Source organism: Marmota flaviventris, chromosome 9 (genome assembly GCF_047511675.1).
Source record: "Marmota flaviventris isolate mMarFla1 chromosome 9, mMarFla1.hap1, whole genome shotgun sequence".
In the NCBI taxonomy this organism is placed as follows: domain Eukaryota; kingdom Metazoa; phylum Chordata; class Mammalia; order Rodentia; family Sciuridae; genus Marmota; species Marmota flaviventris.
Window position 1 is genome coordinate 128676670 of NC_092506.1, and position 23497 is coordinate 128700166.

General features: G+C 49.5%; 2 pseudogenes; both read right to left on the reverse strand.

Annotated features, from left to right (window-relative positions):
* Positions 1 to 283: 283 nt before the first annotated feature.
* LOC139707029 (melanoma inhibitory activity protein 2-like) lies at positions 284 to 4033 on the reverse strand (annotated as a pseudogene).
* A 1947-nt stretch (positions 4034 to 5980) lies between these two features.
* Positions 5981 to 21515, reverse strand: LOC139707153 (ruvB-like 1; annotated as a pseudogene).
* Positions 21516 to 23497: the final 1982 nt, after the last annotated feature.

The following is a 23497-nucleotide window of genomic DNA, read 5'->3' on the forward strand; positions in this document are numbered from 1 at the left end:
TTTAAAATATCCCCAACTGAAAGATTACATATTTAAAACTCTGTCTGTTGCTCATATAATAGTGGATTACTCAAATTAAATGTTATACTCTCTTAAATAAGATAAAATGGAAATAATTCACTCATAAGATTTATAAACCATCTTTATTTATAAAATACTATCCTCAGAATTATAATCTCACCAAGCTTCAATTGGAGCAAAATTATAATCACTTAAATAAAAGCACTTACGTAAACCAAAAATGACAACTATATTACTTTTGAAGGCAGATAAAAAATTATTGTCAAGTTTCCTGTTGTACTTCTGAATGTTCAGTAGCAGAATCTTTTGAAGGTGGAATCCACCCTGAAGGGAACTCACTTCTACTTTCAGAATGCAGGGGAGAGAGGAAATCCAGCTCTGGGGGGAGATAATGAAGAAAACATCATGGTCCCATTGAGAATGGAGGGGGTGGTGGCCTTGGTTGGAAAATATTCTTGAGATGCTCCATACATGTTTTCTGGAGGAGGTGGAAGAAAAAAAGGTCCTCTTCTCATGAACTTACTCCTTGGATCCATTGGAAACAATGGATGTTTGATATGAGGGAAAGGTAAGAAAGCAAAGCCAGAGTCAGTTGCTTGGATTCCAGCAGGGAGAGATGAATCAGTTTCATTGGAATCACCAAGATCAACTTGGTATCCTTTCTACTGGCTTTCATTTCTGAAGATGAGGCCCATTCAATTAATCCAAGGGCAGCATATTGGAACTTCTGACTTCTGCTTATCAAGATGGTCTACTACCATAATTAGAATAACATCCATCTTGCCTTTGTAGAGGAAGATGTGGCTGGTGGCAGGATCATTATCCTATGGGCCTGTTCCCATGGAGGTGCCAGGGGCCCAGCACCAGAAGGTGCTCTCTGAAGATCACTTCACAAATCACAGCTTGATTCTCTTTTTGAACTGCTGATAAGATGGTCCAGAGGATTCTCTGGGCCCTTTGGCCTCTTTCTCCTCCCAATGGCACCAAAGGTGAGAGTATGAGTGGACCCTTCTTTTCCGAATGAGAAGGTCTTATTTCACATGAAGTTTGACTCAATGTTGAGGAACTATTTGGGGAATTCTGCTGGCAAAGACTGAATATGAAACATCAAGCACAGAAGGATATTTTTCCCCAAGTTTAAATTTGAAATCCATTTCAGTTTATTTTTGTCTATTGAGAGCATTTTGTTTCCTTAAATCATTGAGGTATCTTTCAGCATTCTGAGCTGCCAACACATTATCATGTGCTTTTTTTCTCATAGTAAATAAAGTGTGCCTGATAAGAACAAATGGTTCTCTTGAATTCTTCAAGATCTTTGGCTTGCTTTCTATAGGTCTGCAGTGGTTTAGTCATATGGCTGATCTTTTCCTCCACTTTGGAATGTTTCTCCTCTTGCTCTACCTGGTAATTTTCTTCTCTTATTAATTTCCTTTGGAGTTTCATTACATTTTCTTGATATAGTTCCATCATGACTTTAAGTTTATGCTAAAGATTCCGATTTTTGACTTTCAAATTCTGTATTTTCTGCTTGCAAAGCGTGCTGTATGTATACACATGGATGTATAACCAATGTGATCCTGCAATCTGTACACGTGGAAAAATGACAATTTATACCCTATTTGAATCAAATGTATGATATGTCAAGATCATTGTAATGTCTTGAACAACTAATAAAAAATAAATAAATTTTTTTAAAAAGACAATGTAAAAAAAGATGCTTGTTCTGTCTTAAGATGGTTAATGTTCTATAAGGTCTTCCTTTGTTTTACCTACATCAGATAATAAAGTAAAAATTTTATTTCTTTCTCTAAGCTTTTAAAAGAGGCCTTTAACTTAGCAACATAAACCAGTTTTTAAAGCTCCTTTTGGCTGATCTTCTAAATGAGCACCAATTTCTGACTCACTTTCCATTTCCAATTCCAAGTTACCACCATCTGTTAGCACTTCTCCAAGCAGAGGAACCCAATCTTTCATCTGCAGCAAGTGTTCATTCAGAGACTTAATGTGATTTTCTTTATTTTTTAAAACTTGTTCTGCATGTACTTTAGAGTGTTCATATGCAGTTTATTAAGGCAATTCAGTTTTTCTTTTCATACTTCAACTTCTTATAAAAGCTATTTTTTACTTTCCTGAAGTTGGGGATTTTTATTCAAAGAATTTTTTATTGCTACCATAACTCCTTCTTTATTTATTTGACATATTCTCAAGGTTGTTTTACTTTCAGGTATTTGTGATTTGAGGAATTTTGATTTATCTACTAGAAACTTAATTTTTTTATATATCCCACTATCAATTCATCCTGTTGAGAATGTTTAGCTTCCTCTTCTTGTAGCTCTTTTTCTAGAAAGAATATTTCATCCTCAGGTTTAGATACAGATCTATCCAGGTTTTTATATATTGCCACCAAATTTTCTGCTTTTATTGACTCTTTCTCCAAAATGACATCCTTTAAAGATGACTTTAAGCCATATCCACAATATATAAAGAGCTCTTACAATTCAATAATAAAAGATAACATAATAAAAAAAGGCCAAGGATACAAACAGAAATTTCTACACAGATAAACAAATAGCCAATAAAATACAAAAAAATGCAGTCTCACTGGCCCTTGGCAAATGCAAATCAAGTGAGAGGCCACCGCACACCCACCAGGACATCTACGGTGGACAGTAACAGATGTCAAGTGGCATATGGAAAAACCAAGACCCTCAGACATTCGTGGTAGGAGTATGGCAATAAAGCCATCTTACTGGCAGTTCCTTGGAAGGTCAAAGGTGCTCTGTGACACAGCAGCTCTACCTCTCCACACAGATCCAAAAGAAAGAAACTGCAGTCCCTGCACATCTGCGGCAGCATCACTCCTACAGCCAAACCTCCCAACGGGCTGGGACTGATGAGTGCACAGATCCATGAGCTGGTGAAGGCCCCATGCAGTGGGCGCTCCTCAGCCACGGGGGATTCAAGGGCCTGGAGGACAAGGGTGAATCCTGTCAGTCACACCCCACACAGCCACAGATGGCTAAGGGACAGAAAGCAGCCTCCCACTGCCTGAGGTCAGGGTGATGGATGGGACGCAGCAGCAGAGGGGCTGTGGATGGCTGACAGGGATGGGGGTTGCAGTGTTCTAAAACCGACTGTGGTGGCAGCCTTGCGATTTTGTGGACACACTAAGCACTGCTTGAGTTTTCCAGGGTGTAGGAGCTGTATCTCACAGAGGGCTGTTCAAAGCCCCACCTGGGACTAGGCCACAGGCTCCCACTGAGACCAGGCCACACCACTGCCTATGGCCTGGTGCCTATGGCCTGGAGCTAGCCTGGCACGGGAGGCACTGGGCTCCCTCCTTAGCCCCACACAGAAGAAAACGAGGAGGCCAAGTCCTCCATCCAGACTCACCACCTAAGACTTGTAAAAAAGACTGGATGCTGCAGAGGCCCACGCCTGTCATCTCAGCAGCTTGGGAGGCTGAGGCAGGAGGATCGTACCTGGAGGCCAGCCTCAGCAAAAGAAAGGTGCTAAATAAGCAGCTTGGTGAGTCTCTGTCTCTAAATGCATTGGCTGGGGGGGTGGGCCTTGAAGCCAGGTGCTGCTGGGGTGGACACTTGCTGGCTCTGGCCTGGGCAGGTCCCTGAGTCAGGACAGCCCCACGGGCTCTCAGCAAGTCAGGACTTCCCACTGCCCCCGAGGTCCCACGTGCGAAGCCAGGAGAAAAAGCCCCCAGCCAACACTATACCTTCTTCCCCTGTCCCTCATGAGTTCCGGGGTCAGACATGGGTCTGTGAGGCAGGGAGAGGGAAGGTCCCCTTGGGAGCAGCCTGTGGGCAGCAGGTCAGAAGTCGCCGACAGTGTGCTCATGTCCCAGATACTCTTCAGCCCCCGCCCCAACCCCATCTTGCCCAGAGCCCTGGGTCCTGGCCCAGTCCAGCATTGGTCACAGTACAGCCTGCCTCTGGGCTGCACGCTCCCTGGACACCAGGTCACAGCCCCTGCTCCTGGGCTTGGGGGGCAGGGCCATGTCCCTCAGTGCTACTCAACCACGTCCCCGGGACTAGGCACCAGAGTCCTGTTCTGGAGACCACGGGGCTCCATCCCCACAGGCAGGTTCTCGGGCCAGAGCCACCTTCCCATGGAGCTTTCTCTGGGGCTCAGGGTGGACAGAGCAGCACTCTCTGTAGACACCTGCTGGCCAGGCCAGGGACCCTGGGAGGGGGCTGTGAGCAGGGCTCCCCAGCAGGGGGTGCCATGTATCCACGTGGAGCCCTTGGCCAGCCAGGAAGGACCCAGATAGGGGAACCAGTGAGGGGACCCATTGATGGGGACCCATTGAGGAGATCCAGTATGGGGAACCAGCGAGGGGACTCCTACAGTATCAGGTGGTGGCTGAAGGGCCCCTGGCCCCCAATGCTACTCAGGGTGCCCTGAGCTCCCCCAGCAGCTGGCCAGACTGACATCAGCTGCCCCCAAGCTGCAGGAGGTACTTTCGCCTTGATCTTGTTCAGTCACGTCAGGGGACTTGGGGGGACCACACAATGCTGCCCATGAACCTGGGTCATTCGCTCAGATCCCAAGGGCAAGGGAACACCCAGTGGCAGTGACCTGTGGGTGGCCTGGTGCTGTGGTCCCCTAGCTCCTGAGATGGGGCTTCTCCATTGAGAGCAACTGAATTTCCCACTGTCTGTCACTCAGCAGCCAGTCTGGGCAAATGGGGGGGTCACTTCTGGCTCTAGCTGTCCTGAGACACTTGGACCACAGGGTTCTTTTCTAATTCCTGCCCCAGCATGCATTCTCGGGGACTCGTCCCCATAGCCCTTGGCTGCCCTCCTGCCACCGGTGCTGAGAAGGCCCAGGCCCAGCTCCTGTTGAACCAGGAAGACAGAAAACCCCGAGGGCACGACCTGCCCACTGCAGCCACTGGGCCTGAGGGAAGGCGGGAGTTCTCCAGCCCAGGGGCCCAGGGAGGAATGTCCCCCAGCTGTGGTGCAGATAGCAGGGCCACTGTGCTAAAGATGTGTCCACGCCATTCTGCACCAGACCCCCTGTCCCCACAGCCTGGAGCAGCTATACTCAAAGGCAGGCTGAGGCCAGGCAGGGGCCAGAGGCCCCACTGTGTCTTCAGGAATGTCTTCCTGTTATTACTGGTTTTGTTCCTGGAGAGACCTGCATTCTCCTCAGTGTTTAGAGCAGCTCAACTCACAGTAGCCAAGCTACAGAACCAGACTAGGTGCCCCTCAGCAGATGGATGGATAAAGAAACTGTGGTCCCTATGCACAGTGGAATATTACTCAGCCATAAAGAAGAATGAAATGATGGCATTTGAAGGTCAATGGATGGAGCTGGAGGGGACTGTGCTGCATAAGTAAGCCAATTCCAAAAACCAATGGCTGAGTGTCCTCTCTGACATGCAGATGCTGACTCACAATAGGGGAGAAGAGAACAGAATTTCATTGGATGAGACAAAGGGAAGGGAGGGGAGGGACTGCGGGATGCAGGAAAATAAATGGACGTCACTTTCCCATGTTCACATAGGAACACAACCAGGGACACCCCACAGCAGGGCCAGTCACAGGAATGAAAATCACACCGTGTGTAGGTGACATGGCAGGATGCATACTGCTGTCATGGGGAGCTAAGAAGAACCAATTCAGAGACAAATGTGTGTTCCCACCTATGCCAAGGGACAAGGTGCAATGTCATTCAGTGTCCTCATTGAAGATGAAACGGGCTCTGCTGGCCTCTGGGAGCCAGTGTGAGGGAATTGACACTCAGGTCACCAGAGCGGCCCCACCTCCTCAGGCCTTTGCTCCTCACAGGAATGTCGAGCCTCAGAGGCCTGTGGAGACCCTGCCCATCAGGGACACGGCAGCTGCGGCCTTCAGTCCCCCTGCTGTCTCCTCTCAGGGGCAACATGCACTCCCTTCGTCCCATCCCAACTTGTGACATCATGGGAGGGGACAGACCCGGGCAGCAGGGACAGCTGGCAGCACCTACCTGATAACACAGTGGCCTCGATTGGAGGCAAAAATCACGATGGGGGCGATGGAAGATTCCAGAGCTCAGTGCAGGGAGGTGAAGCCCTCGATGTCCAGCATGTGCACCTCGTCCACAAACAGCATGCTGGGGACCCTCTCAGCCACGCCCTGGTCGATGTACTTGTTCACCACCTTGTTGATCTCACCTTGGACAGGGTCCCAGCCAGTGGGGGAAATGTCACCTGCTCTCTTCTCCACACCTAAATTCAATCAAGAACCAACCCTGCAGCCTGGTTCTCCTACTGGCTCTCTGACCCAAGGCTGGGTACTGGACCCATTCCAGGTTTGGTGTCATCGTTTGAAAACAAGAATCGTGCCAGCTGTGGTGGCACACGCCTATAACTCCAGCAGCCTGGGAGGTTGAGGCAGGAGGATCACAAATTGGAGACCAGCCTCAGCAACTTAGTAAGGCCCTGTGCAACTCAGTTGAGACCCTGTCTCTGAATAAAATACAGAATAGGGCTGGGGATGGGACTCAGGGTCAAGAGCCCATGAGTTGAATCCCTGTACCCTCATCTAAAAAAAATAAAACAGGCATGATCGCCCCCAAATGCCACAAAACACCTTTTGTGGAGCTGTGTGGGGCACAATGACCAGGAGCTGCCCCATCAAGCCCTGACCCTGATGCCAAGACACCTCATTTGGGAGCTCCAGGGAGATGTGTTTTCAAATGTGAATTCCCCTCTGCTGCACTCAGTCAAGGAGCTCTTTTGGGGGCTGTGCATGACAATGCTTAGGTTAATGAGCTTTCCATCAAGTGCAGTTAGAATCCTCTCCCCAGGAAACCTGATCAAGGAGGGTGAGAGCAGGCCCTGCCTTAGCCCCAGAAACATCAGCCCTTACAGAACAGCAGACCCACCTCAGGTCTCAGCCCTCACCTTCCAAACCAGAGCCCCCTGTCATCAGGATGGAGCTGTTCCCAAAGAAATGGGATCTGAGGCCTGTCCTCTCCCAGAGCCATGATGCATGGCTCTCAAAACTGAGTTCAGTGACAGACCTGCTCTTGGCCACTCATGGAGGAAGCTTAGGCTGCTGCGAGGCCTCAAGGCAACAGTGGATTCATGTTGAACTTACGTTTTCAGGGAGTAAAGTGGTAATGGGCCCGAGACGGACATAAAACTGGGGAAGAGCCGGGCGCAGTGGCACACACCTGTCATCCCAGGAGCCGGGGAGGCTGAGGCAGGAGGATCATAAGTTGGAGGCGAGCCTCAGCAACCTAGCAAGGGCCTAAGAAACTCAGCCAGGCCCTGTCTCTAAATAAAAAATAAAAATGCTGGGACAGGGCTCAGTGGTCGAGGGCCCCTGAGTTCAATCACTGGCATCAAAAAATAAAAAATAATAAAAAAAAATAAGTCCACAAAGGAGAAGGGAGACCCACTGCCTGGTGTCAAAGTCGGCACCTTTCTGGGGCCTCAAAGGAAGCAGATGCTGACCTCAGCGGGTCCAGAGCACACAGTTTGGCCACAGCTTCCTACGGGAGTGAAGACTCAGAGCCGCGCAGTGGGGGGGGGGTGCTCTCAGAGCCAGGAGCATGTCAGAGGCAGGGCCTCAACTCGGCTCTGGGCTCAAGCTTCGCCATGCATCTTCCCTGTGATCTCTGTCTTCTTTGGCTTCATCAACTGGCCCATCATGGACAGGATGTCTAGTCTCCCCTGTAGGAGAGAGGACTTTCTAAGGCAGCTACCAAAGCCTATCCTCCTGCCTACTGAGGGTCCCTGATGTCACTCAACTTGGAAGCCTTAGGTGGACAGGCCCAGCACAGCTCCCCTGGGAAGGATGAGGGGCTCCTGAACTCAGAGGGATCCCCTCGAGGTTTCCCCTGACCTGCAAGAATCAAGCTGAGTCATGTTTGGTGGCACGTGTCTTTAAAACTCCTGGCGATTTGGGAGGCTGAGACAGAAGGACCGCAAGTTGGAGGCCAGCCTCAGAAACTTAGTGAGGTCCTGAGCAACTCAGCAAGACCCTGTCTCTAAATAAAATATAAAAAGGGCTGTAGATGGGGCTCCATGTGTAAGCACCCTGGGGTTTAAGCTTCAGTACAAAAAAAAAAAAAAAAAACAAACAAACCTCTGGCCAGGTAGGAAGAAACTCCAATCCCAAGAGTCTCTGGCCTCTCCTGGGCAAAGTTCTGTGGGACAAAAAGAAAAACCAGATTCCCGGCAGAAAGCCCATTCCTGGTGGGGAGGAGGAGACCCCCTTTAGGATGAAGAGCAAACCTGACTCTCTGTCCAGCGGGGTCCAGAGTAGCGCCAGCTGGGAGCTGGAGGACTCAGGGCTCGAGCTCTGCAGAGGCTGGGGCCTCTGTGAGGCTGTCTGAAGCCCTGTGAAGGCTCCCACCAGGAACCCCCAGCCCAAGGTGGAGAGCAGCTCCCAGCAGGCTGGCAGGTGGCCAGGGGCAGACCATGCCCAGAGATCAGCTGTGACAGCATCTGGACATTGGGACAGGGGACGAAGCTCATGTCGTGCTCATTGCTGAGCATCCCAGAAGGCCTCCAGGAGGACAGCATGGCCCTGAACACTGGTTCCCAGGGCCTTGGGAATGTGCTGGACAAGGCCTGTCCCTGGTGCCTGGTGTTGGCCACGTCCAGGTCATGCAAAGTCCCATCCTAGATGACCTCCTTCTTCTTGTCCACGTCGCCCTTGGGCAGGGCATGTCCTCCTAGGCCTCCAGGTTGAACTCCGTGGCCAAGGAGTCGCACCTGCCTGCCTCTGCCAGCAGACCATGGGGCACCAGGACCACATAGAGCTCAGTGACAGAAAGGTCTCTGCTGCCCACTGAGGGCCCCCAATGTCACCCTCCACCTGTGCCCCATGGCCTGGTGCAACACTGGGCTCCCAGACCCGCCCAGCCAACACCTGAGACTTTCTGGAAGATTTTCTCCCCTTTCTTTTCACTCCTGATAAAAGAGCATTCAGGGGACTCACTGGAGCCTAGAGCCCGGGCTATTCTAGGTGGTGATTTATGGGTGACACGAGGCCTTAGGCTCATCCATGAACCAGGGAGGTGCAGCCACCCTGGGACGCAGCAGCAGATAGAGGAGGAGCCACCTGGTGCAGTCCCCAGGCTCAGGACTCAGGGAGGGACACCAGGGAGATAAAGGAAGATGGAAGACAACGCCTGGTGCAGCAGGAAGGGACGAAGGCTGTCTGGTCCCTGCCCCCCACAGGATTTGGGTCTTGAACACTCTGCCTGCTGAAGTCACCAGGAGAAGAAGACAGAGAAAAGCCAAGGTGACTTAGGTAAAGGGACAGCTGCTGAACTTTCCCCACCCACCTCCGCTGAGCAATGTGACTCCCTGGTCACCCAGGTCTCCCTCTGCAGACCCTCAGGCATGGCACTGTCCCCCGGGAGCATATCTTCACAGCCCTGCTGTTGGCCTCCATGTAGATGACGTCCCTGGCCTCAACTCGCTTCTTCTGCAGACTTTCAAAAATGCTGGGGTTCAGCTAATACCAAACCAAACCAGACATAAGGGGACTCAGACAACCATGATGCAAATTCCAGTTCCTTCTGACCCCGAGGGAAGAAACTTTTCTGTAAGAGACCTGAGGGGCCAGGCACAGGGGTGCACACCTGTCATCCCAGGGACTTGGGAGGCTGAGGCAGGAGGATCGCCAAGTTGGAGGCCCGCCTCAGCAACTTAGCAAGGGGAAACTCTCTCTGAAAACAATACAAAGCAAAATAAAAAGGGCAGACTTCTGGCTCCCTGCTTAAGCACTACTGATTCAGTTCACAGGACTAAACATAAGAGAGAGACAGACAGACAGACACCTGAGGTAGCCAACCACCCCAGGAGTGGATGGGTATGAAGGTTTGTGGCAGGGCACAAGAGCCTGGACTGGGGGCTTAGCACACCAGGAGGTGAACCTGAGGGTGACCATGTCTGCCTGTAGGAGACAAGAGAACATCACCATTACTCTTCCTTGCCTTGCCTTCAGGGGTTGCAAAGTGGTAGGAGCATTCTCACAGGGACCCGGCTGCTCTTAGAGGGTACATGTGTCCATGGCCATGCCCCACAGCACCCCCCAGGATCACCACTGCAGCTCCAGTCCTTGGGTTAGGGACACCAGAGCTTCCTGCTTAGCCACCTGAGGCTGCTTTTGATGTGGCCTGTGATTCCGGCTCTCTGGGCCTTGGTCTCCTCCTCTATGTGACAGCACCCAGAAGCACCCACAGAGGAGTCCAGCTCAGAAGGGAAATATAAGTTGGAATCCCCCCCAAACTGTCTGGGTCAGGAGGCTGAGGAAGGAGGATCGCCAAGGTGGAGGCCAGTCTAGACCACATAGCTAGTCCCTGGGGCTGGGGCACAGCTCAGTGGCAGAGCACTGGTTCACTATGGCCACAACTCTGGGTTTGAATCCCAGGACCAGAAGAAAGCAAATTCTAGCATCTTCCATACTTGGGCTGTGCACACACATCTTGGGGTGATGGTGCTAAACGGGGCCTTGCTCTTCCCTAGGGGTGTGCACTGGGCAAGGACAGCAGCCTCTACAGGACCCAGATGGCAGACAGGTCCTGAGGCTGAGCTTCCAGAGCAGCTGCTACAGATGGCCACCCTGTGGAAACACACCTGAACTCTGTCCCAGACAGAGTCTATAGTCAAAGGGGGGCAGCAGGGGATACAACACAGACTAACACCCAGTGCAGGGCTCCCTCAGCAGGAGGGGGCCCCCAAAAGGCCAATCCAGAAACAAAGTCAGTATGTGGTGGCCAAAGGCCAGGGGGAAGGACATCAGGTGGCCATTCATGGGAATTAGGTCCCTTGGAAGGTCATGACAATGTTCTAGAATTAAGATGGGGAGAGTAAACTATGTCATGCCTCAAAATCCTGTGGGCAACACACACTTAAAATGGGTGGATCATGTTCACAACTGCACCCCAACAGAGCTGCCAGGAGCTTGCCAGGGACCAGCCTCTCTGGTCTCCTTTGGGCATTTTGCAAACAGGACCAGGGGTGGGGAGTCCCCAGGCCAAGATTCATAAGCCTCCTTCAAACTCAGACACTTCACAACTCCACACAACGCACCTGAGGTACTTCTGTCCCAATATCTCATCCATGTGGGAAAACTGCCCAGAAGGACTTGGGTTTGGGGGAGGCTGGGGGTACCAGAGATTGGACTCAGGGGCCCTCCACCACCAAGCCCCATCCCCAGCCCTGTTTGGCATTTTATTTAGAGTCAGGGTCTCACTGAGTTGCTCAGGGCTTCACTTTGGCTGAGGCTGGCTATGAACTCGCGATCCTCCTGCCTCAGCCTCCCAAGCTGCTGGGATCAGAGACAATTTTCCTCTTCTTCCATTAGGCTCTTTTCTTCAAGAAGCTGGACAAAGCAGACCGATGGATGGCTCAAATTTTCACTGTGTTCCTGTGTCCTCTCTCCTACAGGGAAGAGGACAATTTTTCTCTTTTCCTCTCAGGCACTTTTATATGGTTGATTTTCCAGATGAACTGGCTCAAGGTGTCATTCCTGAGAAGGGGCCACGTTCTCAGAACCTCATTAATCCAGGGTGGACAGGATGTGGGGAGGGATTAAAGAGAGAGAGAGAGAGAGAGAGAGAGAGAGAGAGAGAGAGAGAGGTTTGCAGAGCCAAGCTCCTGAGATGAAGGCCCCATTAGGAAACAGAAAAATAGCCCTTGGAAGAAGTGACATTTTCATGATCTCCATAAAGCAGTGACTGAGAAACCACCTCAGAGAATCAAAGAACCATCAAATTATAAAAGGGGGAAAGATGGAAAGATTCTATGGTGGATGGAGAGTGGTCTAGAGAAGAGAATCTGAGTCTCAGAGAGCTCAGAGGACTCTCAGGGGTCACCCAGCACCAGAGGACTCACAGTCACCTGCCCCTCAGCCAGCACTGGATGCAGGATGACTGCAGAGCCCCTTTCTGAGCCTGAGGCCTTGATCTGGAAAACAGGGGAAATGAGATTTATGGCACCTGCACACATGGACACACAGCTGTGAGGAACCACAGGTAAAATACCTCCTGAAGCCCGCAGCAGGGGACCTGGGTATGCAGCAGGGGACAGGTACAGAGCTAGTGTGGGTCAATCATAACAACAGTGGATGAGTAAAAACATTATGAAAAAGAAAGAAAAAAGAAAACAAAATTATGTCCACTTTGACTTTATGGGGAGGTGAGGGGGCAGTATTAGGAATTGAAACCAGGGGTGACTTACACCTGAGCCCCATTGCCATCCCCATCCCCATTTTTTATTTAGACACAGGCTCTCCCTGAGCTGCTCAGGACCCTGACTAAGTTGATGAGGCTGGCCTCAACCTTGTGATCCTACTGCCTCAGCATCCTGAGCGGCTGGGATGACAGGAGTGCTCCACTGTGCCTGGCTGGCCAATGGTCATCATGCGGGGGATGAGATGGCAGAAGCAATTTCTTGACTTAACCACACAACTCCCAGGAGCAATGAGAAAAGAAAGAACTACTTGGACCTATGTCCAAGCCCTCTACAAGGTGTCCCTTTATACTACACGGTGTTATCCAGAGTGTCCCATATGGCATCAACAGTGCACAGACCAAGGAAAGAGGGACACAGAGGTCACACCACCTGCCTGGTGCTGCAGTGCCGAGGGCAGGGCTCAGGATGAACTCCCCTTGAGCTGCTTGGTGCCCTTGGCTGTCTTGAGCCCTATGATCACATGGCTGATGGTCTTGCTGTAGTCACCCATGGGGTTCTCGGTCTCACATGGCATGAGCTCAGTGACCCCCCCCCCCTCATGGACCTCCTTGGCCTCTTTTATCCACAGCCCTGGGACGGATGGCCAATGGGGACACGGTGAGAAGCAGGACCATCCTTCTCTCCACATCCATCTTCTCCCCACCAACAACCTTCTTACCTCAAACTGCCACAGCACAAGAACTGACAAGTCACCTTACAGTACAACACGGAGACACCATCATGGGTGGAGAGCAACACTACAGGGAGCGGTGGCTCAGGCCTGTCATCCCAGCTCCAGAGGCTGAGGCAGGAGGATGGTGAGCTGGAGGCCAGCCTCAGCAACCCAGTGAGTCCCTGATCAACTCAGTGAAACCCTGTCTCCAAATAAATTCAAAACAGGGCTGGGAGGTGGCTTTGTGGTTAGGTGCCCCGGGTTCAATCCCTGGTTCCCCTCCTCAAAAAAAAAAGAAGAAGAAGAAGAAGAAGAGATGAGGCTCGCTGCTCTCCTGACAAATGGGAAGGCCACAGAGGACTTCTTCTGGCAGGTGGCCATCGGGCTCTCTGTGAGCTGATATAGAAGTGTCCCAAAGGCAGAGACACATGGCCACAGGATCCGACATTCAGGCCACTTCCCACTGTTCAAGGGGGGGGGGCATTATCTTATCACACCATCCCTTGCCTTCTCTTCTCCAGAAACCCAACCAGGACAAGGACACTCAAGACAGGAAGCTAAAGGCCAGCTATCCTCTGCCTGTGATCCACCTGAGAGCCTATAAATGGGCCTTTTGGAAAACACCCAAAAGAGAAGCCACATTCTGTGTTTGATGAACCAAATTCCCAGCTCCTGAACCCCAAGACAAACTTCCCAAACAAAGCCCAGAGCAGCTACACACACCTCGAGTCCCAGCAGCTCTGAAGGCTGAGGCTGGAGGATCATGGGTTAGAGGCCAGCCTCCACAACACTGAGGCCCTGAGCAACTCAGAGAGACTCTGTCTCTAAATAAAATGCAAAATAGGGCTGGGGATGGGGCTCAGGGGTCGAGGGCCCCTAGGTTCAATCCCTGGTACAAAAAAAAAAAAAAAAATTCCCAGACAACATGAAGGTATCAGAAGTCTCTGTCAAGCTTGGAAAATTCTGGGCTTTTAAGCCTACTTTGATATTTTTTATAGAACCTTTTCTATTCGGCAAAGAGGAAATTCCTCCAAATGGAATGCCTGCCCATACTCACTGTCATGGGACAGTGATATGAAATTTTTCCAGGAGGGGAAGAAAGGCATCCCCGTCTCTCAGCCATTCATATTTGTCTAGAAGTTTCTCGGTGGTGACAAGTAGACAGAGGAAGGCCCAATGGACCATGGGCCCAGTTGGTGGCCAGGAGAGGGGCTGAAGGCACTGTCTCTGGCCATGACAGCACAAAGGACACGGGTTTCATCTGTTGGCTCCGGTTTCTAAGTCCCTGACAGGGACCTTTATCACGTCAAGGGAGTGGCACAGAGGGGACAGATGACCCTCTCTCCCTCCCTCTGCAGCTTCACAGGAAGTCAAAGGTGCAGGGACAGAAGGCTCCTGTCTGAGGGGAGGCCACAGCTTGCCCTTTCATTGTGTGGCAAAATCTAGAAGTTTCTCCTCACCTTCTGCCATCAAAAGCCCCTGCTGTGTCTCCCACCCCCCACCCCAGGAGCGACTCCCATCAAATGTTCCTGGTGACCTCTACTTTTTCAAATTTTAAAGCATTTCAGTTCCTGCTGAGCCATTGAAACACAAGCAACTGTGTGAAGACCAGTTTTATCAGGTTTTTGTCTCACAAAAATGGGTTTTTTAACAAAAATTTTAAGTTGTAGATAGACACAATTCCTTTATTTTTTATTTTTTATTTTTATGTGGTGCTGAGGATGGAATCCAGGGCCCCACACATGCTAGGTGGGTCTCTACCACTGAGCCCCTGCCCCAGCCCAGAAAAATGGTGTTTTTAAAATTTAAGTTCTTAAAAATATTAATATTCAGGTATTTGAAAGGTTGTGATATCTTACTGGTCACATTTTTGGGGGGTTCTTTTTGGTACCAGGAATGGAATTAAGGGGCCCTCAACCCCTGACCCCCAGCCCCAGCCCCTTTTATATTTTATTTAAAGTCAAGGTCTCACTGAGTTGCTCAGGGTCTGGCTAAGTTGCTGAGGCTAGCCTCCAACTTACTATCCTCCTGCCTCAGCCTCCTGAGCTGTTGCAATATGGTTCATATGTTTAATTAATGAGTTAAATAAAATCACTGGCACATGTTTAATTAAGGAAAAGTAAGCCTGGCACCGCAGCACACATCTGTAGCCATAGTTACTCAGCATACTGAGGCAAGAGGATGGTTTGAACCCAGGAGTTTCAGGACTGCCTGGGAAACATAGTGAGACCCTAAAAAATAGGAAATAAAAAGGGAAAAGAAAAGGAGAAATGAGGAAAAAACAATAGAGAGAAAAATTTTAAACGTAAAACCCAGGTGTGGTTGTGCACATGCATAATCCCAGCACCTCAGGATGCTGAGGAAGGAGGATTGAGATTTGGAGGCCAGCCTTGGCAACTCAGAAAGACCTTGTCTCTACATAAAATATAAAAAGGGCTGGGGATGAAACTCAGGGGTGAAGTGCCCCTGGGTTCAATCCATGGTAGCAAAAAATAAAAATAAAAAGCCTAAGTTCAATGTGACACAAAGCTTAGCTTCTGAACACAGTTCAGAATTAGAACTCTTCAGTTCAGCATTAGTGTCACAGAGGGGCTGGGGGTGGCTCAGCGGCCATGGTCCCGAGAGGGAGAGAGAGAGAGAGAGAGAGAGAGAGAGAGAGAGAGAGAGAGAGAGAGAGAGAGAGAGAGACCCATAGTTTAGTGCTTACATTGACCTGCTTGGGAAGATCAAGAGGCAGAGCCAGTCCCTCAGAGAGGCACCGCAGGAAGACACATTGCCAGCCACCAGAAAATCAGATGGCTGTGGGGGGTGAAACAGGGTCCCATGATATCTCCCCACTTCCAAATGCTGCACCCTCCCACTGCATTTTCTTTCCTTCAGCATTAAATCAAAAGCTCCCCAAGTAGATTTCTTAGTCTTTTTATTTATTTATTATTTATTTCGGTACCAGGGATGGAACCCAGGGGCCCTCAACCACTGAGCCCTGTCCCCAGCCCTTTTTATATTTTAGTTAGAGACAGAGTCTCACTGAGTTGCTCAGGGCATCACTAAGTTGCTGAGGCTGGACTCCAACTTGTGATCCTCCTACCTCAGCCTCCCAAGCTTCTGGGATGGCTGGCTGCTCTTGCCTGTCTTGTCAACAGCACCAAAAGAACACAAGCATTCCAATCAACACATCACAGAAGCATTTTTAAGATGAAACATTTCAAAGCACTGGAAAAGCAACAGCCATCTGTCACTCCAACGTGACACTCACCGAGAGCCCTGCAAAAGTTCTCCATCAGTACCTCTGTCTTCTTGATCTCCATAGAGTAAACTTTGCTCCCCACCATGGTGCAGAAAGGCACCTTTCTCCCAAGCTCCTGAGCAATCGCCAGGGCCAGGGCTGTCTACAGAGGCAAGAAAGGAAAGATTTTTATTTTATAGTCTTGAAAACATAATTCAAAGCCATCTATAAAAAATTTATTCAAGAGGCTGAACATGGTGTCACATACTTTTTATCCCTAAGACTCAGGAGGCTGAGGCAGGAGGATGGGAAGATGGAGGCCATTCTCAGCCACTTAGCAAGGCCCTGAGCTACTCAGTGAGATGTGTCTCTAAATAAAATATAAAAGGGTTGGGGATTGGGCTCAGTGGTTAAGCACCCCTGGGTTCAATCCCTGGGTTCAAAAAAAAGAAAAAAAAAAAAACAACACAAACAAATCAGGAAGGATTTATCACATGACCTTCATTTTATGTTAAAAGGCCAGGAAATAGTGGATAATATGTGAGGCCAAATCTGGAAGCAGTGAGTTGGTCTGCAAGCTCCCCTGGACCGTGCCCTGTGGTCAACTATAAATTGACACTCAGTAACCTAACTTAGGTTGGCAGATGCTAAAGAGAACCAGGTGGAACAGACATCTTGTCAAATACCAAGTTATGGAAAGCAAATGCTCTCAAGTGGGCCCAGGACTGGGAAATGCCATGGCCTCTGAGTGCCACTTCATCCTCCCTCATTTCTGAAACAAGAATGAGGTCAGACCCCAGGTGTGCAGGCCACGCAGAGCCTCCTGAGTTGCTGAGGGCCTCACTAAGTTTCTGAGGCTGGCCTCCAACATTTGATCCTCCTGCCTCAGACTCCAAACATGCTGGGACAAGGCCAACTGGAGCTGCTGCTTCAAAGATGGCCCAGGGAAGGCTCCTCTTAGATTTTCTTTTCAATGCCAACCTGGGGGATGATCACTGATCACTGTGGGGCAAAATCCACTAGCCCATGGGGCAGAGGCTGGTTCTAGTTCTGATATCCGCCCTGTTTTCCAATGTGGTCTTGAGCACACAATAGTGCTAATGCTGGATGGCCTCATCTGATGAACTAAAATACAGTTTAGATTACAAGGAGCCAATGAGCTGCCCACAGGATGGTTTGGTTGGGACCATGTAGTCTTAAATGTGCCTTTAAACTTGCCTTTTTTTGTGGGGGGATTGAACCCAGGGGCCTTCAGCCTATGAGCCCCATCCTCAGCCCTATTGGGTATTTTATTTAGAGACATGATCTCTCTGAGTTACTGGGGGCCTCGCTTTTGCTGAGGCTGGCCTCAAACTTGCTATCCTCCTGACTCAGCCTCCAGAGCCAGCTACTGGGATTGAAGGCATGTGCCACTGTGCCCAGCTCTTGCCATTTTTTGAACCTTAGGAACTTTCATGTAGAAATCCAGCTATTTGGCTTCTTTTGAGAAACCAGGTCTGGACCCAGTGGCCCTCTTTTAGTGACAGGGCACCACATTTTTGGGCTTAGCCAGTCCCTTTGCTTGCCTTGCTTCCCAAATGCTTAGGCACCTGAGTGGGCAAGCCCAAAGCATGTGTTCTAATAGCAAATGGAAAATGTCTAGAATAGAACACAGAGGGATGCGATTCCAACACCACAAGGCCCAGGGGAGGCCACAGGCAGCTCTGCCCACCTGTTTTATTTTGCTGGTTCTGGGAATGGAACCCAGAGCCTTGTATGTGCCAGGCAGCTGCTCCACCACTGAGCCCCAGGCCCAGCATTTTTCATTTAAATACAGGGTCTCACTGAGCCTCTGAGGCTGGACTCCACCTTGAGATCCTCCTGCTTCAGCCTCCCAAGTTGCTGGGTTTACAGGTGTGAGCCATAGTGCCTGGTTTTCATGTCCACCTTCTACCCAAAATGTCTCTTCCCTGTTCTTTCACAGCCCCCAACTCCCCATTCTCAGTTTCCAGTGTCAAAACAGTGACCACGTCCCACTGAACAGCGTCCCTGCCTCCCTCCACCTAATACTGAAGGGGTGATCATTACCCTTCCATTCAAATAGGATCAATACTTGGTTAATAATGGCTCCATGTCTGTCCATCTTTATCCAATTAAAAGCTCATGGAAGGGGCTAGGCTGGGGCTGGGGCTCAGTGGTGGAGCACTCACCTAGCATGTGCACAGCCCTGGGTTTCATCCTCAGTGCCACATAATAGTAAATAAACAAAACAAAGGTTTTGGGTCCAACTACAACTAAAAAATATATTATTAAAAAAAAAAAAAACTCATGGAAGAAAAGCCACATATACCTACCCTTTCCTATGGAGCTCTATAAATCTCACTGATCTTTGCATAGGCTGTCATCTTGAAAGTCTAACTTGTATTTTTTTAATATTTTAATATTATCAGGCCTCCCAGCTAATCAATCAATACCCACCAAGACGCAACCCAGACCTTTATGGTGTTTACTTTTGAACAGGGTTGCATTATTTATATTTATTTTTTTTTCTTCGAAACAAGTTTAATTTTGTTCCAGCCCTAAATTAGGGGAAGAACTTATTTCTTAAAAATAATGCTCAAAAATCAGGCCATTATAAAGTTAAGCACCCCTCCCCTTAGCAAAAAATATTGAACTGATATAGGTGACTGAACTGATATAACTGATTTAGGTGTAGATGGACACAACACAATGCCTTTATCTTTATATGGTTCTGAGGATCAAACCGGGTACCACCCGTGCTAGTTGAGTGCTCTACCACTGAGCCACAATCCCAGCCCATTAACTTGTATTTTATGGATTAAGAAACTGGGAGCTGGGTGTGGGGGTACACGTCTGTCATCCCAGCAGCTTGGGAGGCTGAGCTGGGAGGATGGCTAGTTGGAGGCCAGCCTCAGCAACTTAGCAAGGCTCTGAGCAACTCAGCAAGACACTGTCTCTAAATAAAATACAAAAATGGCTGAGGACGGGGCTCAGGGGTTAAGCACCCCTGGGTTTGATCCCTGGTAGCCAAAAAAAAAAAAAAAAAAAAAGGATTTCTCAGTCTTTCCTCTGTTTTTTGGGGACAGCCTTGTAGTGCAGTTTGCTTAGCAGCATCGTTGGCCTCTAACACTAGATGCCACGAGTCCCCCCACCACGTTTTGAAAACAACAAGAGATGATTCTCCAGATACTGGCAAATATCTCCTGGGGGGGCAAAACCGGTCCAGGTTGAAAATCACTGCAGAGCTAATCTCACCTAGCTGGACTTCCAGAAAGAGCACACAGAGAACAGGAACAGCCCACAGCTCAGGGGTTCAGAGCTGGCAACTGTCCACACCAACGACACCAAACATTGAGACTCAGAAAGCCCTGTGGACATCAAGAAAGGGAAATCAGGGGAGGGCTCCCTATCCAAAAGTATGTCCAAAACATCCAGAAAGAAAGGTTTCAACCCTGGAAATCAGACTTCTTAAGAGCAACACTGGAAGATAAAAAGTACCAAATAACACTGAGAGAAACAGCACTGAAGGAAACAGCTATCATGCTGGTGCTGTGGCGCAGGCCTGTCATCCTGGTGGCTTGGGAGGCTGAGGCAGGAGGATCACGAGTTGGAGGCCAGACTCAGCAAAAGCGAAGCCCTAAGCAACTAAGTGAGACACTGTCTCTAAATAAAATGCAAAAAGGGCTGAGGATGGGGCTCAGGAGTCGAGAGCTCCTGGGTTCAATTCTTGGGGTTCAATTCTTGGTAAGCCTCCCCCCAAAAAAATGGAAGACGACTTGGACATGCTAATGTTCCTGTAAGTGCACACTGTATAGCATTCCAGCCTCAAATAACTTCCCCCAGACTCAAGACTTCTTCATCCACCATCAGACACCACACAACACACCCTGGCAACTCCATATGTACAACTTCAAAATTAGAATTCAAGCTTTTATTTCACAGCTGATTGTGTTTCTGCTTCTGAAAGGTCAGGAGCCTGCCCCAGGTCTCCCAACTGATCAATCAATACCCACCAAGACACAGCCCAGAACTTTAGGGTGTTTATTTTTGAACAGGGTCACATTAAGTCACTTAGAGCCTGGTGAAACTGCTGAGGCTGGCCTCCAACATGTGATCCTCCTGTCTTAGCCTCCAGAGTCACTGAGGTGACAGGCAGGGGCCACCACCCCTTCTAAGAGCCCACTTCTTTACATACAAGAGTGCAGGCTCCTACTCTCCTGTGCCAAGAGGCCCTTCCAGAGAACAAGCCATGCCCAGACCAGGAGCTCTGGGAAGCCTGAGGATCTGGCCAATCCCCTTGCAGATCCCAAAAAGCTCCACCATGTGTCCTCTTTTGTCCCCTGGAAAGCCCAAATTGGGGGGAATTATCAAACCCTCTGCCCAATTCCAGCATTTATAATCAGTCAGCAGTTTGAAGCTCAGACTCAACTGAGCCATTTTGTGCCATCAGGAGACTTCCTATTTCTCTGCCCAGAAAACACTAGAAGCCCCTTGAAGATCAAACTTGTGTTTCTGTTATTTGTCAATCATGCACGTAGCCAAAATAGTGGTGGGCAAATTTCGCATTCAAAAAAATACTGGCTGACTCATTTTCCCCCTCCAAAAATGTGCCACAGAAGATTTTTTAATATTTTTAAAATTGTGCATGGACATAATATCTTTGTTTCAATTTTTTAATATTTATTTTTTAGTTGTAGTTGGACACAATACTTTTATTTCACTTATTTATTTTTATGTGGTGCTGAGGATCGAACCCAGGGTCCTGCACATGCGAGGCGAGCACTCTACCACTGAGCCACAGCCACAGCCCATCACAATTTTTTACGAGGCCCTGGACCAACAGAAATGGATTTTCAGCTGGGCGCGGTGGTGCATGCCTATAATCCTACCACTCAGGAGGCTGAGGCAGGAGGATCACGAGTTGGAGGCCAGCCTCAGCAACATAGCAATACCCCCAGCAACTTTAGCAAGACCCTGGCTCTAAATAAAATACAAACATGGGAAGTGACTCAGTGTTGATTGCCCCCAAGTTCAATAACTGGTTAAAAAAAAAAAAAAAGAAGAGAAAAAAAAAGGAAAAGAGATACATTTCCCAAGCAAAGGAGACTTGAAAGAGTTCAAGGACCATCCCAGAGACCAGACCCCTCTTAGGACTTTCCCCTCCCTCTGACCAGGATGATTTTCATTCTAGAAGTATGAGTTGAGATCAGATTCCTTTCTTAAACACACATGTGACCCACGTCGCTAAACAAAGACTAGTTAAGATGCATATTCCAACTAGCTTCAACGTGAGAATCGTCCTCTTGGGCAGCAGAAATCAACGAGAACACAAGCACCTTTCCAGTTCCCAGGGGTCCGGCCCACAGCAAGGCTCTTCCTGCCATTTTCCTGCTTTCAATTAATTCTTCTATGATGTCACATGCCTGCAGCACAGAGGGGAGAAATGGTCACTATTACTGTGTTTCAGTGGGGAAAAAAATGCAGTCCCTGGTCCAAACAATTTACAGACTTGTCCAACCAACCCTGAGAGCCAGCACCCTCCAGGCACAGCTCTGGGTGCCCAGACAGTGGAGGTGAGAGAGGAAAGTCTGCTGGGCACAGTGGCCCACACCTGTGATCCCAGGGACTCGGGAGGCTGAGGCAGGAGGATCTCAGTTCAAAACCAGCCTCAGACAAAGTGAGGCCCTGAGCAACTCAGAGAGACCCTGTCTCTAAATAAAATGCAAAATAGGGCTGGGGAGGGGCTCAGGGGTTTAGGGCTCCCCCCGCCCTCCAAAAAAGACATAGACAAGAAACCAGAGGCTTTTCTTTGGCCCTTTCTGTTACTAGGAGACTCCAAGGCCACAGTCACAAGCTCATATAAATTGCAGGTTTCTGTAGCTGCTCAGCCTCCAGGGAGACCATGGGCCATGACTCTAGGGTCCAGCAGCTTAGAGGTGGTGGAGTGCAAACCTCCAGCTGTCATTACTAAACTCGGTGGCCTATAGATAGGCCATTTTTTTCTGCTAATAATAATAATAATAATAATAATAATAATAAAATAATAAAAAATACCATAACTGCAGGGACTTGGTACAGTTGCCACTTAACAAAAGTAGAACTTACTGGTAAAAGGATGGTTAGGGTTAGGGCACGATGGTGCAGGCCTGTCATCCCAGGGCACCTGGAGGCTGAGGCAGGAGGACTGTAAGGTGGAGGCCAGCGTCAGCAGCTCAGCCAGATCCTGTCTCGGAATAAACACAAAAGGGGCCACAGTGTGGTTCTGTGGGCAGCGCCCCCGGGGTCAACGCCGGGCACCAAAGTGACACTGAGTCGGGACGAATGCCGGGAAGGTCCCCACGCCCCCCAGCCCCGCCCGCCATCCCTCTCATGCATTCTCCTGGCCCAGGAGCCCCGAGGCCGCCTGCTTGACCAGGGCACTCTCGCTGAGGCCCAGCCCCTTCCCGTGGCTGTGCCAGGCGATGCGCGGCATCTTCGTGGTGCTCTCCACCTCCTCGATCTTCAAAGTGCCAGCCAGAGCCCAACCAGTGCAGGAGCCACTACCCTGCACCCGCCCAGGGGTTACCAAGGGCCATTACAAGGGCAGCTGGCAAGAGCCCGCCTCTGTCGGTGCCCCATTGGAGGATATTGGAACACCGCCACTCTCCATTGGCTCAGGCATGTGCTCATCGCAGCTGCCGGTAGAGCTCCGCCCACACACTTCCCGCTGTGTCTCTGGGTTGACTTCCCTGGCAACAGGTTCTTCCAGCTAGCTCTGAGGGTGTGATTGCAGGAGGGAGCCAAGAGTTTTGCTGCCTGGCTGAGGAGCTGAGCCCAGGGGGTGGGTGGCCCCGAGGAGCGTTATTCTGGGTGTTTATTTGGTACCAAGGATTAAAACCAGGGGCTCTAAATCACTGAGCCCCAGCTCCAGCCCATTTTGTATTTTATTTAGAGACAGGGTCTCATTAAGAATCTTAGAGACTTGCTAAGTTGCTGAGGCTGGCCTCCAACTAGCGATCCTCCTGCCTGAGCCTCCAAAGCCGCTGGTATTAGAGGTGTGCGCCACCATGCCTGGCACCTACTCAGAATCTTAATAAATGAGTGAGAATTTATCAGAAGCAAATGGCATTGCACCATTTTGCAGATGAATAAAATGCATCCAGAGAAATACAGAACTTCCAGGGATAAGTGAGTTCACAGGAGGGTGAAGACACGCCCGAGATCCAGCCCAGCTGTGGGGGCTCCTGACTCCCATGTGATTTCTTTGTCCTCTCTAGTCTGACTTTAAAATCTAATTATTTTATTCTAATCATTGACATCATTATTGAGTCAATGTTTGCCTCTATCCCTATACTGCTTTACATTATGAAGGTGGAGAACACATATTTACCATTTTAATTTT